The following is a 15,147-nucleotide window of genomic DNA, read 5'->3' on the forward strand; positions in this document are numbered from 1 at the left end:
TTTTGTTGTGTTGTCTACTTGCTTTCTGAAGAAATTAGGAACAGTGTAGCGTGTTTAAAATTAGGTGAATTGGGGACTAAAATGAACATCACATTTCAAAAACTTCTAAAGTGTAGAGCATTTAATAAATTTTAATCTTTTGTCTGTCAGCCTCTATTGTTGTCAAGAAAAAGCTGACAGATTGAGGATTAATGAAATGTTTCATAAATTAGAAATGAAACTAACAGCAGAATGGCCAAAATAAGACTCAAACGTTGCTCAAACAAGAGCTGTGGGCCAGTAGAATAGCCCAATCCCTTTTTAGTCTCATGGGGAAAAAAAATAAACCTCTCATATCCACTGGCTGAAAACATACATTCGGCTTCTTCCATTAAAAAAAATACAATGTTTTCTACATTTTCTAACTGTTTTTAGCATTTTGGTAGTTCCACTTATATTTCTCAAAAGCAAACTAGAAGCCAGAAGAAAAGAAACAAGGAAACAACCTCAGGTGTGACTTTAAAACCAAGAAATTCAATGCTAAGAGTTTCATTAATGATGATAAACATTTTAACAGGTAGAATAACACCAAATATGATGTGAGAGTGTAAGTCTCCTACTTCTAACACACTTGAATGGGGTACATGTGGGGGGTGGGAGGATGTTTTATGGGACAAAAAGCGGTGGAAGTATTTAGGTCCATGCTTTAACTTCCTATTATATTCCACAATATAACATAATGAGGAGACACTGAATCCCCAAAACTAACCCTCACTATTAAAGAAAGATGAATGGTATAATAATAAATTAGAAAAATGCTATTTTCTTATTCTTCATTCTCACAGATTTTTTTTTATTGGGCTGTCGGAAAAGGCATGACGTATTTTTTCTGTTTTTCATTGCAAAAACGCGTCATGACTTTCCCGACAACCCAATATATTAAGTATGCAACACAGGAAACATGTTGGTTTAAAACAAATAATAGGGTCATGTGATGTGTTGAGCCTTGAAAATATTCTATGCTAAAAAGAAAAATATTATTTTTTGTGTGTTATGTGACTAAACTCCCCATTTTGGGTTTAAAACATCCTGATTTAGGTATTAGCAGTTTAAAGTTGAAATAAGGGCTCTTTTAATTCTTCCTTGTACTGTTCTATTCAGATTTATTAACTTTTCTGCATGGCTATTCTGAACACTCACCTGAAATACCTTTCTTCCCATCGGCCAGAGATATATAATTTGAAAGTGGGCTAGTAGAGTGTATAAAAATGTTTAGCCTAATCACTCCCTAATGACAGCGACTTATGTCCTTAGTGCAGTCGATTTGTTTCCTGGGTTTTAAAAGTAGATTATTTCCATGGTGCAGGCTTAGTGTAAGCTGTTCAGAAACCACAAGCACTGCACTTCAGCCTGAGTTTGGGACGTTCGCCAAGGGTAATCTGATTAAAAGGGCATTTTTTACAACATTGTGCTGCTTTGAAAATTCTGTGCAGCCCGATAGAGTGGGGGCCAAAATATTGCTTTTTGAAGACCAGTTTCCTTGAACAAAATTAAAAGCCTGATGATTCTCTTCCACCTAAGTGCAGTGGAGGAACAAAGACCCTTAGTAACACATCTGTTAACCTACCACAAGTCATTTCCTCATCTGTTTAATGCGGCTGTTCAGTTTATTCTGCTTTAAGTCATGTGAACTTCCACCATCCGTGCTCAGCTCTTTAGCCAGGTCCCATGGAGAGGTATGGCAGCAGTGTTTCCAGTTCTAGCTTTGTTACTGTGTGACCTGCTTTGTGGTCTGCACTGAGGACCCGTAACAGTTATGGTTACCTGAAAAGGTTAGCGGCTCTAAGTTGTTGAAAGGTAATTATCGTATCTCAAATGTTGAGTATGTTTTAAGAGATGGAATACAATACTGATTAAACATGTCATGCTTGCACACACTGGGATGCACTCAAAAGGACCTTTCTTGCATCACTTATTTTATGGAAGTATTTTTGTATTCTTCCACAGGATCTGAGTAGGTAAATAAAGATAGATACGACCTGCATCTACTCCCATTGTCCTACCATCCTTTGAGCAGGATGGATAGTAAATTCATGGGAGAATCTATCCATTTAAAGATTGTAGAGATGTTTGCACTTGCGCACTTATATACACTGCCTACAGATGAACATTTGGTTTCTGATGCTTCTTCAGAACCACTCTACTAATGGATCTTACTGGCATTTTGCCTCTGTTGGAGGGGCCTTCAATAGTTTGCTTTCCCCCCAACAGATCAAAGCTTTTCAAAACAGCTGAAATGTTGTAACAAGATGCCATGACACAGTTCCGAAAAGACAAATAAAATATATTTTAATTCCATGTGCGATTGGTTCGGCAAATATGTCAAACATTGTATTAGTGCTACATGAGGATTGACCCCTGCCCGCAAGCTGATCATACTCTTACCGAGGGAGAGCTAGTATGATGTGAAAGGGGTGAGCATTCTATTTAATCCAGAAACCAACTGCTGAGGGGCCAGAGAGGAGGAACAATACCACTTCCTGAAAGAGATTGGCATTAGTGAACTGGAGTTAAAAACTAATGCCAACGAAAGGACATGGACAATATCATGTATATGCTTTACAACAGAAGATCTCATTATTGTCTGGGAAAAGCTTTCCTACATTTTAGTGGTATCTTAAAACATGATGAATTCTTGTACACTGTGTGTTTCTCAATCCTATAGTCTACATTTTCATGGAAAGTAATCCTCGAACACGTCATCCCCAGTAAATAGCAAAAATGGTGGCATTTCTTAAAATATACACTCTAACTTTTGGTAACTTGGAGAGAATGTGCTGAAAACAACTCGAGTCAAAATAGAAACCCAGAGATGCTGCAAATTGAATTAAACCTTCCCCCACGACAAACAGCTACTGCATTTCTTTGTTGAAGATGACAGTTTTTCTTCTGAGCCATCTTTGACTTCCTGGGAACAATGCTATGGAATGCTTCAGGAGTGTGTGATATGGTAGAGATGGGTCAATGACAAAATATGGCGTTTCTAAAGAAACTCTTTGCAGCCATTAGGTCATCTTTCAGGAAACCAATGCTCTCACTTCACAGCAGAATTCCCATCTGTGCCAATGGGGTCGTCCTTACGGATTCAGAGAGCATTTTATGGTCTTTCTTTCCCCTGCAGAATAGAAAGGATAATTTGACTCAGGCACATTAATATGAATGGCTTGGAGTTATATGATTGAAGATTTTTTAATACCAGCATCAACGTCACTGTGTAGGGTAGCAACAGTGCTCCAGGGTGTCAATGACCCAAAGTACATATACCTGGGACCAAGAGAGACAAAGGGAAATTATTTTATTCTGGAGAGGTATAGGTAAGAGTGAGAAAGGTGTTTTCCTGCTTTCTCTGTATTTGGCATGTTATTTTAGACAAAGTCGTTTGAAAACCTTGTAGGGAAAATTGGCCATGAGATGCCATAACTCTCCATATCTGCCTATATAACCCTTTTGTAGTGCCAATAATCTTTGTTAACCAATTTTACCCTTTGAAGTTCAATGATAGATTTTTTTTTTTAATTTAGGTTTTGGATATCCCTTTAAGATTTTTGAATCTTGTGCCACTTAAAATGAGATATTCATGTCAGGGAGATGTCCTGCTGTTCTAGGAAAGGGAGGGGGCACCATTAAAAAAAAATTCTTGATAATCAAGGCCACCTGTGATCCGGGGCTGCTTGCTGGAGCACAAAAGCACTGAGGAAAGCTGTTCTCCGAACCAAAGCAACATTTCTGTGATCCACAAGACACTTCAGCCTCTTCCCACTAAGAAAAAAAGAAAATCATGCTACAACAGGATCAGCTGCTCTCTGTTCCTTCCTTAAAAAAAAAAAAAAAAATCGAGGTGGCTGCTATTTAACACAAAGCCCTGTGACCTTAGTGCCGTGGCTGCTTTGAAACACCGAGCTATTTAATGATGCAAATTACAAACAGAGGGAAAACATCAGAAGAGTCTGTCTGGAAATTAGCTTGTTGGACTGAAAATTAGCTAGCTTAATCGAACTTGCAGGACTCAGGTTTTCTCTGCGGAAGCCTGGCTTGGGGCTTTGGTCCATTTGCATGATCTCGCTACTCAGTAGAATCCTTGGAATTGTTGAGAATTAGAGATAGGAAAAAATCTATCTTCTATTTACATGGTTGAAATGACCAAATGACCTCTTGGATTTTTAGTAAGGGCCTTACGTTTTCCCAGGAAACATTACAGGAGATACTTGCAAAAAGTCAACCTAGAAAAATTAAATTAAATTTTGCCTATTTCTAAAGTGCTGTGTCAAATTGTTCTTTTATCCCAAAAAACTGGGATAAATCATATATATGTTGGTACATAATTACATTTTTCTTTGGTTTGAGCATGTTGTATGGTAACAACATGACTCAATTCACACAGAGAGATTTCTTGTAAACATTGAATCTCGTCAAAGACTTCAAAGACATGCTTAAACGTAGGCCTATGCTTGAGGCTTATGAATAATTTCAAAGGTCAAAAAATTGTACCATGTTGAGATAACAGCATCGGGTCATCAAGATCTATATGAAAACATCAGTTCTTAAAATAAGGGAAGGACTAAAAAACTTTTGTTTTCTAAGAGCTGAAACAGGATTGCGGGATGATTTCTCTGAATAGTTTCAGAAACATTTGTGTTTTCATATATCGATAGATAGATGATAGATAGGTAGATAGGTAGATAGATAGATAGATGAGATGAGTACTTTTTTTTTTAATAATATCAAAGGAGCAAAAGTCTAAAACCATTTGCCATGCACATCTCCTGCTTTATGTCCAGCCTGGCAATCAAGCATCTCTGTCGACGGAGAAAAATAGTATATAAATGATGCTACCTAATACAGTAATCCCTTAATTAAGAAACTATCCAGACAACTAATTATAAAGTAGTCTTATATCCCCCCAAAATAAGTTTTAACCTGAGAAATGTAGTCATTCAGAATATAGTTGGAAGCACTATAACAGCACAGAGAGTGGGGGAGAAATTTACTGCTACTATTTGGATATCATAATAAAATAATATTGATGACTTTAGGCAGAATTCATCAAAAAGAAATGATAAGAAATATTTTTATCATTTTTCTATTTTAAAAAATAAAATATGTCATTATTTTTTATTTATAGACTTTAAATTTTAATGAAAATCTCTGGTAATAGTTTCTGAATTTCTGTTGAGACTACTGACAGTTCATAAATATGTCAAATTCAGTTATTGGGAACATATTGTAATTTCTAACTTTTTACAACATGGGTAATGTATTATCTTTCAACTATTGTAAAACAGCTGAGGCTATGTGAAAACTTGGTTTCTGAAATTTCTGAAATTGAATGTTTTTCAGTGATGAAATAGCCTACAGATGTCCACAGAATGCCAATACCAATAGCACCAGGCAGTAGACTTATTTAATTCTGATATTCTAGTCCATCATAGCTAGAGCAAAGGCAATTCTATTTTTAAGCAATCTGTGCAAACTGAACAGTAGATATTATTGATTAGTATTTTGACAAGTGTTGAATGAAACTTACTAATCATTAAATGGTTATAAAGTCATATTTTATAAATTAATGCACTAACCTTATTTGCAAAAAAAAAAGTGCTCTCAGTTTATGTGTAAATAAGACTTAATATTGTGAGTTATTTATTTATGTTGGTGTCTGTAAAGTGATAGAGAAACAAGAGACCAGTGGTCCTCAAAGAAAATAGACTGAGGCTTTCATTAAGTCTGTGGATTTCTAAGACATGCACAATCTAGTGTTTATTGATTGAGTACATCAGTGGTTTCTGGTTTCCTTCTAACTATGATAAATACCCAGTACAAAAAAACATAACAGTTATTTAAACCAAATATATATTTTTTTAACATTTATATAATTTATACAGTGATTCTCCCCAATTAGTCTAGTATCCACCTGGCACTATGCATAGTTATTACCATATTATTGACTACATTCTCTTCGCTGTACTTGACACCCCTGTGACTATTTTGTAACTACCAATTTCCTTAATTCCCTCACCTTTTTTCACTCAGCTCCCCAACCTCCTACCCTCTGGCAACCATCAGTTTGTTGTCTGTTTCTGTTATGTTTGTTCGTTTTAAACCAAATATTCTTTATGTCACTGTGAAATACATTCAGGATATGATAAAGTGCTTTCTCTTCCATTACCACTCAGGGTCAACTTTGTAGTGCTACTCAGATTTGGGTGTTTGGTTCTAAACAACATTCATTTTATAATCTGAACAGTTTTCTAAAAATAGTTCACCTCTAGTAGAAAATTACCCAAGATTCCATCTCTTTACCGTTCCCACTGCCTATTCTTTGCTCTACCTCTCCAGTTTTCTGAATAGGTGAATATATTATCACCTGGTTCACTGTTTAACTGAGCTGCCCTCACCTAACTCTTATAAACCTAACTCTGATAAAACCTTAAGTTTTATCATCCCTGGGGAATCCTTAGGCTGATAACATTGTGGTCATGCCAACAAAGACACCAACTCGGAGTCATTGTCTTTTTTCTAGGAGATATGGTTCACACTGAAATTCACTTCGGTTAATGTGTTTTTGTTATTGTTCTATTTGGTTGGCCTTCATTCTCCTTCCGCATTTGGTGAGTGAATCTCACCACCCGCACCCTGACTTAAAATCATTGAATATGTGAGGTGTAGTGATGAAGCTAATTCTGAAGCCTAATGCGTTTACACAAAGGACAGGTTATAGTAGTATACATAAGTATATACATTGTGATATATATATACATGTATGTTGTAAAATATAGCAAACATACCACACATTGTTGTATATTTAGGCTATATTAATATATATGTATACATAGCACTCTAGATGGCAAGTAAATTTATTTAGTTCATGTTATTTCAAAAAGGTCCTGTGTGCCTTCAAATTGCAAATGGTTTATAGGCAGAATATACATTTTATAATGAGGGGGGAAAAATCTTTCCTTAAAAGACTGTAATAGTGGTCAGCGTTTGTCGTTCACGTTGATAGATTCTGAATGAATCGTCCCCACAAGGTGGGAGATGGAGGGGAGGGGGTCAGAACGCCCTCTGGTCCTCTGCTCTGTGCGGAGAAACCTCCGCAGCACAGGCGCGTCCCTCCTGAGCCCCGGCAGGACAGCTCCGCCTCCGCGGAAAACCGCTGAGCACTGCGCAGCTCCTCTCTGCCACCTCCCAACCCCATCCCCCGGCTGCGTTCATAGCAATCTGAGCGCTGAATGTGAGCTGCCATGTCTGACATCCTTGCAGCCTGCGGGGAGAAACAATATTGGGTGCATGGCGGATTGGGAGGGCGCAGGAAGATAGATAGGAGGGAGAGATGGGTGGCAGCGAGGCGCAGGCAGGAAGGGAGATGGGGCGTGCTCAGGAGGCTTATCTCTTCCCACTAGATCTCCCTTGATCTGAAGGCCCAGAATAGAACCGCATATTAATAAAAGCAAATCCTATATAAACAGATTGTCTTTCTCCACCGACTAGGGCTGTGGACTTCAGGTATCGGACTTCACTTATCATCGCCTTACATTTCAAAGGCCAGGAGCCCAACAACATCCCCCCCCCCCCTTTACAGAATTGCTTTTTTCTAGAATGATTCCACATGTTTACTTATTCTACCACCGCCAACCGGTCATTTGTGTTTCTGGCATACATGGTCATTACATAAGAGTCCATATTACTAACAACACGAATAGCAATGTGGAATGACCTACCCCCATATCAAGGAGTGCTTTCGTTTCTTCAGGAACAGTGGAAGCTTGAGAAGTTTATATCAAAAGTGCTCCAGGATTGTAAAACTTAGCATCACTCAGTCAGGATCCTCTTCAGTTTCAAAAGTGAATGTTTAAGACGTAATTAGCATTGTCTTGTACACCTGAAACTAAAAAATAAATAAAAACCTTAAAAAAAATCAGGAAAAAAAGTAATTAGCAAAGAAAACACTGCTTATTTAAAGATAGATGACACTTCAGCCAAAAACATTTGGGATAGTCTAAACTTTTAACTTTTTATCACGTGATTTCCCCAGGAAGACTCGCACTTAGCATGTTCTCAGCGTAGGCATCGCTCAGACTTATTCGGCGGCGGCAGTGAACGTACCGAGTGTACTCTTACACCCTTCATAAAAAGATCTGATGGGAGGCAGACAGCCAGAGAGAACTTCAAGGATTTGGCAAAGGCGAGGACTTATCTTAACCTATCCCAAATTCTCATTTTGAACATGTAAAATTTCAGTCACTTAAAAAAAAATGAATTATGTGTAGCTCAGTACTTTCTTCACAGTACTGGTACTAGAAATAGTTTAAGAACAAACTGTTCTAGGTTTTATTTTTACTGGATCTGTAGGTAAGACTGCCAAAACTGTCACTTTAAAAATGTTGTTTGCTACCAGATTTTGGAGTCCTCGTGTCTGATTCAGAGCTTTGAAAATAGCAACCAAATGTTTGGATTCCTGTTCTGTTGTGGAGATAAAAATTCCAAGACAGTCCAAAGCATTCGTATCTTTAAATGAAAATAATAATAAAAATAAAAATAATAATAACAACAACAACAACAGGAAAGAAAAAGGCAGGAAGGAAGGTGAAAAAAAAAAAGCCACTAATGAGAAATGCTACAAACACTGTGCTTTGGCATACTTTGGAACTTTTCCTTTCTACCAGACTGTATTTGCAAAGACAAAGTCTACTTCCTCACAGAGTCACATGCTTATTCTTTCATGTCACCTTAGAATTCCTTAAAAAAAAAAAACCTCTGAGGTCACCTTGACATCTTCTGCCACTGCAGGCTTGAGTCAAGGCCACATGGATTGTACTGTGTGATGCATTACAGCAGGTTCAGATGTGAATGCAGCTCCCGTGATTAGAAGGGGAAAAGATTTCTTCTATAAACTCGTCTTTGTAGCTGCCAATTCCAAATCACTCAGCCACAGGCACTAGCTCTACCTTCCTCCTGTTCTCGCCTCCCCCGCCTCCCTCTCCAAACAAAAGGAACAGTACTCTGAACATTTTTTTGTTGTTCTCTGGGTTGCTCTGGTTGGGCAAAGATCATCATGCTCTGATTTAGTGTTTTCAAATAAGTGTGCCCTCTGCTGCAGCACTCTATTGAGAGACAACACAGCCCAAGCAGGAGAGTTCAGCATGGCCACTAGTAAAACACAAGTGCGGCTTTGTCAGGCCACGAGTGATTACTTGAACAAGTGCCAACGAAGAAACCAAACATTAGAGCTCAGCGCTTCAGACCCTCAAGACAAAGGGCCAATTGACTTTCCTCATTAGTTTTTGTGCCAAACATGTAAACACAGTTTCCTCTCTATCTTTGATGCTCAAAACATGCCAGCTTGTTAACATCTTGGGTGGTACGGTGGTTTACAAGGCTATAAAGACTGTTTCGTTGGGTTGGGTCTTTTTTCCTCTTTTTATTGGGAAAGATTGACTAATATTATTTAATTTTTTTGTTATTGAAAGAAGAGTCTTTGGGGGCACTTTTCACTTTGCAGGAGTCCCATTGATTCAAATATAATAATCTAAAAATCTTAAAAGAAAAAACAAAAAGACGTAGTTAAAAAAAAAAAGAAAAAAGAAACCTCAGCGTGATATGATCCTTATTAATTCCTGCTAATGTGTGTAGGGTAAAAAGTCTGCTATAAATGTTTCAAAAGCAAAACCTATAAATGTATAACTGTGAGAATAAAAATAAGGATTCTAGAGGACTGGTGAGAGAGAGCTAATAATGGTTATTGAGTCAGGTCAGAGCTCCATCTTGGGGTGATTGATATTACACCTCCTCACCATGCTCTCTTTTAGTCAGAGTCTTATATCAGCGTCTCAGAGGTCTCGTATTATTTCAGCTGTGACTTTCATTTCTCCTCCCTTCCTGTTCTCCCATTTTGGCTATTGTTTTACACCTGGGCTCACCAATACTTCATACACCTCTTCCTTTCACACTTGACTTCTCGGGCCAGACGCAGTAGGTGTCTACAAATGTGTTGTCATTTGTGTGGATATATAGAAAATCCTTTCCCGAATTTGTCTCCATAACTAGGCTGAGAGGGGGAAAAAAAGCATTGGCTTAGTGTCAGATTGTCCAAATTGTGAATCTTGGCTCCATGAGTCAACTGTATTAACTTCTTAAATGTGAAATCAATTTTTCACCTATGTTTCACCAAACATGATAACACAATATATTGTCGAGGTAATATAAATTGTTATAGGCTCTGTGGGTGGTCATTTAATTATATTTACCAATATTAAAAATGCATATATCCTTTGTTTCAACAATTCATTTCTAGGAATTTATTATACACAGATCTACTCACACATATGTATAAAGGCTGATTTATACATATAAGTGTGGAACTATATATAGCATTGTTTGTAGTAACAAAAGGTTCGAGGGGACCCTAAATGTCCATCACTGGAGACTGGTTAGATAAGTCATGGTACATCCATAAAATGGAAAGCTACGTAGTATCTGTTAAAAATAATGGTGCTGCTCTGTATGTATGGAAGTAGAATTGTTCCCAATTTATATTTTTAAGTGAAAAAGGAAGGTATATAGCAATGTATCTAATAAGCTAACATTGTATAAAAGCAAATATATAGACATATACAATAGAAATGCAAATCATTGATAAGAGAAGTTTGCCCTAGTAAAGGGGGAATTGGACTGTTAGGATCAGGTCAGGGAGGGAGACTTACATTTTACTGTATAACTTTTTGTACCTTTTGGATTTCTTATAATGTCAATATATTCCTCGGTTGAATAAATTAAAATGCACAGTTTTAAAGCACGTCTTAGAGGGAATACACAAATTCACTATGAGCTATTAACGCCATTATTAAATGGTTTAATTTTATTGTCTGGTTTAATGGTTAATTATTAAACCATTATTAAATAACTCACATTACTAAAATCTTAATGTCAGTTATTTTGTCCCTTAATGAAAGCTGGCTAATGTAGAACTTTATGGAAATAGGACTGAATTGGAGTATATTTTGTCATGGAAGATGGAGGAGTTTGGGCCCAAAAGAGCAAAATTATAAGGAGGGATCTCAAGTCCTGATGGCACAACATAATGAATACCTAGAGGCAGTCTGAGGCCGCTGGTCCCTGGATGAATTAGATGCTGGACGAATTAGACTCTGGGTGAATGGGAAAGGCATGGAGAGACCATCATTGAAAACATAAACAAGACTTCTGAAGTAAAAATAAAGGCCCAATTTGATAAGGTGGCAGCCTTGGCCAGAAAACCTTAAAACGTTTAAATGTCCTATGAGGTAAAGGGGTTTCAGGGGCATCCCTAAGCTTTGCAGCAAGATTAGCAGTAAGGAAGGTGCATTAGGTCTCTTGGGCCACTAGGGTACCATTTAGAGTAGTGTACTATCATCGCAGCCAATGGCCTAGAAACAAATGATTTCAAAGTAATGACACCCCAGTGGCCTGGAAGAGTTAATGTGCCTCCTAAGTGACTAATTTACCATTAGGGAGTTATTTAGCCTCTGGGGAAGATAGAATTTGTTCTCACCAAGGCAGAGTAGTTTACTAGATAGCATTGAGAAGTAGAACACAGTAGAGGCGTGTTCTATTTTGACGCCTTTGTAGATTTGTTCTGCTACCTTGGTCAGCCACTTAACATCTCTTTGTTCCAGCACATCAGGGCCATGAAACAGAGCCATAATCCTTCAGTTTCCTCAAATCTCAGGCATGATATACAGATTGCTAAAATAGCACCACCGGAGGATTTGAAAGAGAGTACTCTTTTAATATGGGGGTGGCAACCTGTTATACAGCCCAAAGTCACATCCTGAAAATCAAATGACCATGTTTTAGTCCTTAGAGTGCTATTAACTAGCTCATTGACCTTGGATGTGTTTCTTAACCTCTCTAGGCCTAACAGTATTCAGAAAATAAAAAGATTAGACTTTAATAACCTCTGACATCTGCTCCAAGTCTAGCATTCGTGAATTTTAGCCAAATACCTAGGAATAGTCAATCAAATGGAAAAGTTTATAAAATGTACATTACATTTTTGCCATCTTCATTTTTTTCTAAGTTTTTCTATCATTAGTCGAGCAATAACATGTACTTAGAATGTAAAATTTGGATAATACATCTTAGCCAAAGGAGGTAAATATGAGCAACAACAACAAAAAAGATGCTGCCTATTGGTGATAGATTTATTTCTCTGTTTTGAAAGATGGAGCATATATTCATGAGAAAGGCAAAAGAAATCATATTCAACAACACAAATGATGTAAATAATCCATAACCACATAAAAAATATACCAAAATCAGATGTGGTTAAACCAAGAAGGCTTCCTGGAAGACTCAAAAGAAAGAGGATATTTGGGTTAGCAGAGCAAAGGAAAGAAGATATTATAGTGTGGGAATAATTAATATGCAAAGGCAAAAATTTAAGAATAATAAAGATAAGCAGCATGGTCAGCAAATTGGCAATATGATAGTAAAGATTTTGCATGAAAGATTACTAAGATATTGGAATGAGGAAGTTAAGGATATTATAGAGGTAGAAGTTTATTGATGAAAAGCTTAACAATGATTATTACAGAGAGAACTTTTTATATGAAAATATAACAAGTTTAAGATTCATAAATGTTGTGGGACAAAAATCATGCCATGATAAAAATACAGTTTAAAATAAATTTATTCATCAAAATAATGTCCTCTATACTATAAAAATATTCAGGGAGACCATCAAACAAATACAGATTGATTATTATAATTAATATTTCAATAGATCACATTGTTTTTCTTCTTCCTGTCTGGAATATTAACAAACAAAAATCTCAAAAGCATATTAGATGAAATAAAACCAACAGGAAGTTAAAGTAAGAAAAACTTTGTTCCAAATACTCCACAACTTGATAAATTTTAGAATCTAACAATGACTGAATAAGTTTAAATTAGCATTAAAGTATTTAGAAATAGAGTTTAGAGGAACTAGGTCACCATTTCTCTTCTAATTAAGGATTAGTTTGGATTGCAAGAAAAATCATAACATTTTATTGCATATATTATGTTGTATGCCTTGGAATGAGCATCTTTAAAGAGATAATTCACCAATGAGTGATTGTCTGAAATATGTTTCACCTTCCTAATGAGCATATTGCAGGTGTAAATAAACACATGTAAAGTTCCTAAATATATATCTACATAACAATCTTCTTATCCCATATCCTGTCAGCTCCTGACTTTGCAGAACACCACAGCACAGGCAGCTCAGACTCAAATGCAATGGTTTGTAATAGTAGTCTTGCTTCAAAATAATTTCCTATAGAAATCTCATTTTGAGATTTTGATATTCCAAGTCATCATTGTTGTAAAGTTGAATGAACTAACTAAGTACAGGACCATAAACCCTGTGAAATACACAGAGAAGCACTAATTAGTGAGCACACGGTCTCTGCAGAACCAAAATAGATGCTTACAGTGCTCACACATAAAGCATATGGATTTTACTCATACCATTCCCTTCAGGTCTTCACTCAGATTCTGCTTATTCAGATTTTATACATGATATAGTCAGCCTATAGGTGTGTACTTATTTCTATCAACTTCACAGAATTATTAGAGTAAAAATTATCCAGAGAAAGGGACACTGCAGTCAGCAGGCATGCTGCCAGCAGAGACCCGTGAAGGCTGTCACACAGCGCAGAGGAGGAGAGAGTAAAACCACACAACTACATATAAAAGAACCTGAATAGATGCAGGCTGGGGCCATTAAGTGAAGGAGCAAATGTCACTCCAGAACTCACTAGCTCTTCAGGGCATGATAACAGGGGCTATGATAGCTCTGTACAATAATTGACAGAAATAATAATGAGCCCAAATTACAAAGAATAAAATAAATTATGTTAAGTACGTATTGTTGGCCAATATAAAGAGTTGAAACCAAAAGTATGAAGCCAAAAGAATTAAAATTTGGTTATCCAGAAAACTGTACTCTCTGGAAAAGCTTAGCTCCTTGGGATTTTAGTTTATCAAGGTTTAAATATAATTTAAACCTGTTTTCCTGTTCTTCCTGAAAGAGTGTTCTATGAAACCACTGTTTGTGATCCATGAGAAAAATCTCTGTGGCTTGAATTTGGATTTGAGTTTTACTGTGTGGTGCATGATGGGTTTATGTATTTAGTTTTAGATTTTCTCAGATGTAAAATGGTGGTAGTGATACAGACCTCAAAGGGATGGTATAAGAGTTAACTAATGATTATAATTTTTTAAAAATCACACTTAGAAAGTGTTTATTATGAGCTAGTCTCTGTGCTAAGGCTTTATATATATATATATATTAAGCCAACTCTCACAACCACTCTATCAAGTAGGTCTGTTAATATCAGCCCCAAATTACAGTTGATGAAACTGAGGAATAACGATATTAAGTAACTTGTCCAAAGTCACACAGGTAAACAGTGACAGAGCCAGTATTCAAAAAGGCTTTTTGGCACCGACGTTTACTTTTCTAATCACTCACCTAATAAGTATATAAGGAATACATATGAAAATCATAGTGCCTAGCATAAATTCAGCTCCAACTAGCTTCTTTTGATTTGCCATTCCTTTTCTACAAAATGTTAGTACCAAAACAGAGAATGATCATTTTATTCTAATCACTGGTCTCTTATTGATGCTAGTGGTTGTTTCTCCTACTGTAGCTCACAAAACTATGATCTGACTCAATTTGTATTAATTATGCAACTTCTATGTGCTAGGCACCAAAGATGTACAGGTGATTCATATATTCTGGTCTTTGAATTGCTTGTGGCTTGGGGGTTGGGAGATGCTATTTAAAATGATTGAACAGCTCAGTCAACACACTGCCTTCCCAGACAGAAAAGGAACTTTGTCCATGCATTTTTGTGGTTTTGTCTAATACAGGGGATACTCAGTCAAGAAAAGCAGAAAGCTCAAGATTTCACTGTGGTCATGATTTTCAGATATGTTCTTGCTTTATTACCACCAGTTGAACTACATTGGAGGTGTGAGACTACATTATTTTAGAATTAGGAGCTGCTGAAGAAAATTTTAGGGAAAAAGTAATGGGAGATATTGTGAAAGAAAGGTTTAAAAACACTTGATTAGTTTTGGGTG

The 15,147-nt window shown here is 36.7% G+C and overlaps 1 long non-coding RNA gene across 1 annotated transcript; it reads right to left on the reverse strand.

Moving 5' to 3' along the window:
- Positions 1 to 2,343: 2,343 nt before the first annotated feature.
- Positions 2,344 to 8,135, reverse strand: LOC109394854 (uncharacterized). The gene is made up of 4 exons (XR_002126532.1): positions 8,081 to 8,135; positions 7,755 to 7,921; positions 3,694 to 3,798; positions 2,344 to 3,154 (listed from the first exon to the last, which is right to left on the reverse strand). It is a non-coding gene; the product is annotated as an uncharacterized LOC109394854 (long non-coding RNA).
- Positions 8,136 to 15,147: the final 7,012 nt, after the last annotated feature.

Source organism: Hipposideros armiger, unplaced genomic scaffold, assembly GCF_001890085.2.
Source record: "Hipposideros armiger isolate ML-2016 unplaced genomic scaffold, ASM189008v1 scaffold_441, whole genome shotgun sequence".
Lineage (NCBI taxonomy): Eukaryota > Metazoa > Chordata > Mammalia > Chiroptera > Hipposideridae > Hipposideros > Hipposideros armiger.